This window comes from Numida meleagris, chromosome 10 (assembly GCF_002078875.1).
Source record: "Numida meleagris isolate 19003 breed g44 Domestic line chromosome 10, NumMel1.0, whole genome shotgun sequence".
In the NCBI taxonomy this organism is placed as follows: Eukaryota; Metazoa; Chordata; class Aves; order Galliformes; family Numididae; genus Numida; species Numida meleagris.
In genome coordinates this window covers 248,242-251,894 of record NC_034418.1, presented here as the reverse complement: position 1 = coordinate 251,894, position 3,653 = coordinate 248,242, and positions in this window count along the sequence as shown.

Below are 3,653 nucleotides of genomic sequence, written 5' to 3'. Positions count from 1 at the left end.
TGGATCAAATCAGATTTCTGCAGAACCTGCAAAGTGAAGTAATGCATTTTTAAGTTGAACTGAAAAACACTTTGAGTCAGAAGACCGGAAGCCATTTCCAACTTAATTATAATGGATGTTTGCATGAAATGATTTGCTGTGCCATCTCAGCTCATAGAATCACAGAATGGCCTGGGTTGAAAAGGACCTCAAAGATCATCGAGTTTCAACCACCCTGCTGAGTGCTGGGTCACCAGCCACTAGACCAGGCTGCCCAGAGCCATGTCCAGTCTGGCCTTGAATGTCTCCAGGGATGGGGCGTCCACAACCTCCTTGGGCAACCTGTTCCAGTGCATCACCACCCTCTGAGTGAAAAACTTCCTCCTACTATCTAACCTAAATCTCCCCTGTCTCAGTTTAAAACCATTCCCCCTTGTCCTATCGCTATCTACCTTTGTGAACAATCGTTCCCCCTCCTGTTTATACGCTCCCTTCAAGTATTGGAAGGCCACAGTGAGGTCTCCCCGGAGCCTTCTCTTCTCCAAACTAAACAAGCCCAGTTCCCTCAACCTTTCTTCATAGGAGAGGTGCTCCAGCCCTCTGATCATCTTGGTGGCCCTCCTCTGAACTCATTCCAAGAGCTCCCTGTCTTTCTTGTGCTGGGGCTCCCAGGCCTGGACGCAGTACTCCAGATGGGGCCTCACAAGAGCCGAGTAGAGGGGGACAATCACCTCCCTCTCCCTGCTGGCCACTCCTCTTTTAATGCAGCCCAGAACATAGTTGGCCTTCCGGGCTGCCAGCGCACACTGCTGGCTCATGTCCAGCTTCTCGTCCACCAGGACCCCCAAGTCCCTCTCTGCAGGGCTGCTCTCGAGGAGTTCTTACCCCAGTTTGTATAAATACCTGGGATTGCCCCAGCCCAGGTGCAGCACCTTGCATTTGGCCTTGTTGAACCTCATTAGGTTCACATGGGCTCACTTCTCCAGCCTGTCCAGGTCCCTCTGGATGGCTTCCCTTCCCTCCGTGGATCGACTGCACCGCTCATCTTGGTGTCATCTGCAAACTTGCTGAGGGTGCACTCAATTCCATCGTCTGTGTCATTGATGAAGATGTTGAAGAGCACCCGTCCCAGGACTGAGCCTTGGGGGGCACCACTTGTGACCGGCCTCCACCCTGACATAGAACCATTAATCATAACCCTTTGGCTGCGACCAGCCAACCAGTTCTTAACCCACCGAGCAGTCCATCCTTCAAACCCATACCTCTCCAATTTGGAGAGAAGGATGTGGTGAGGGACCATGTCAAAGGCTTTGCAGAAGTCCAGGTAGATGACATCCATCACCCTTCCCCATCCACCGATGCCGTCACTCCATCATAGATGGAGTGCCACCAGATTGGTCAGGCAAGATCTGCCCATGGAGAAGCCATGCTGGCTGTCTCGGATCACCTCTTTTGTCTCGTATGTGCCTTAACACGGTACCCAGGAGGGTCTGCTCCATGATCTTCCCAGGCACAGAAGGGAGGCTCACAGGCCTGTAGTTCCCTGGGTCATCCTGCCTCCCTTTCTTAAAAATGGGACTAATGTTTCCCTTTCTCCAGTCACTGGGGACTTCACTGAACAGCCATGATTTTTCAAATACGATGGAGAGCGGCTCAGCAACTACATCACCCATCTCCTTCAGAACCCTGGGATGCATATCACCCGGCCCCAAGGACTTCCACACGTTCAGTTTCATGAGGACATCTCGGACTTGTTCCACTGTTACAGTGGGACGGAATCCGCTCCTCTCACCCACACCAAGAGGTCCAGGGTCCTGGCAGACATGGGGAGCCTGACCACCAGTGAAGACCGAGGCAAAGCACTTACTGAGCACCTCAGCTTTTTCCACATCTGAGGAAGCCAGTTCTCCATCCTCATTTATCAGAGGAGGAACACTCTCCTTGACCTGTCTTCTCTTGCCTATGTACCTGTAGAACCCCTTCTTGTTATCTTTCACATCCCTCGCCAAGTTCAGCTCCGTCTGCACCTTGGCTTTCCTGATCCTATCTCTACACGTGCGGGCAACAGCCCTATATTCCTCCCAGGCTACACAACCCCGCTTCCACTTTGCATACATTTCTCTCTTTTCCCTCAGTTTAAGCTGCAGGTCCTTGCTCAGCCATGCCCGCCTCCTCTGCTCTATTTCTTTTCCTGGGGGGTGGAGAGTTCTTGCGCTCTCAGGAGGGTGTCCTTAATGAGCTGCCAGCTCTTTTGAGTTCTTATCCCAGAAGACAACTGGCTACATCACACCACGTAATTTGTCATTACTAGCAGAAAAAATGGATCAAGTTGTGCTACTATGTTTAAAGACCTCTCCCTTCAAGAGAAACTTATCATTTCCATATGCTACATGGAAATGTGGTATCTGTCGCAAGAATTTAATCAACAAAGCACCTTTCTGATGATACAAATTCCTTGATGCTGAAGATTTGATTTAGGATTCATTATGTTTTCTTTCTTTCCTGCCAGGTTGTTAGTACTTGGTCATCTACTACACGGTTATATGGAACTTTAATAATTAAAATGTTCAGTCTGAATCTTGTAAGCATTTGTTTCTGAACTGTTTCTGCGAACACACATTCGCAATGTTACTTCAGTCAGAAAAGTTCTGAATTTCATTGTTGTTCACTAGAAAATGTCTATCCATAAACTCAGAGAACAGACCACTTTTCTTTTATAGCAAATATTATGGTCCATGGCAGCAACTCTATCTCAGAAACTAAGTAGCAGGAAAAGAAAATAAGAATGAAACCAGGAATAAGTAGTAGTGTCTTATGGACTGATGCTGATCAGTCGTGTTTGTAACTTCACAGCTCTAAGCCTAACATTAGGACACTGATAATGAACTTCGGTGTACCACAGGGTAACATGAAGCCACTCTGTTCAGCCAGCAAAGCAAGATACCCTTCAAAAAACACTCCTATGATTTTTATCTTAATTCAGAATGTTGTTCTCAGCCGACCTGAGTTTGTCCCTGTGTACGGTTGTTGCGCGTTTATGGTGAACTTAATCTTGTGACCACAAGATTATGGCTGAGGCCACGTCTCCTTCAACTGCTGCACGTTTCCATCATCTTGAATAACAGTGAGTATATCTGGATTCTTGTACTGACTTCTTGTCCAGGTTATCTTAAACAAAAAGCTGCAGATAATTGCAAGTTGCAGAAAATGCAAAATGGAGTCTGAGCTACTTTCACGAAGCAGCACTGATACAAAGTTAAAATTCCAGGTGAGGAAATTTGAACACAGTTGGAACATAAACATGCAAGGTATTCTTGCTATTTAATTTAAAAAAATAGCATTTAGCTTTCTTACTGCAGCTTTTTAGTCTTATGTATGATTAGAATACATTAACAGTATTTAAGTTGAGACATCTGTCCAGTTGGCAGCATAGCTTTAACAGGCTAGGACTGTGACATAGGTTAATAGTCACCCAGTCCTTCCTGAGAAGAAACATTTTGTCTCTGTTACCTTGGTTATCACCATTCAGAACTAATTGACCACAAAGGCCCTGCTGCACCTACAGCTCACGGCTGACTTTGATCTAACATCTCATTAGCCATTTATTAGAGACTTAAGTAAAGAGAGTTTTGAAATACTTTTAAGTAAGCGTCTAGACAAGTAACTTGGTTTGG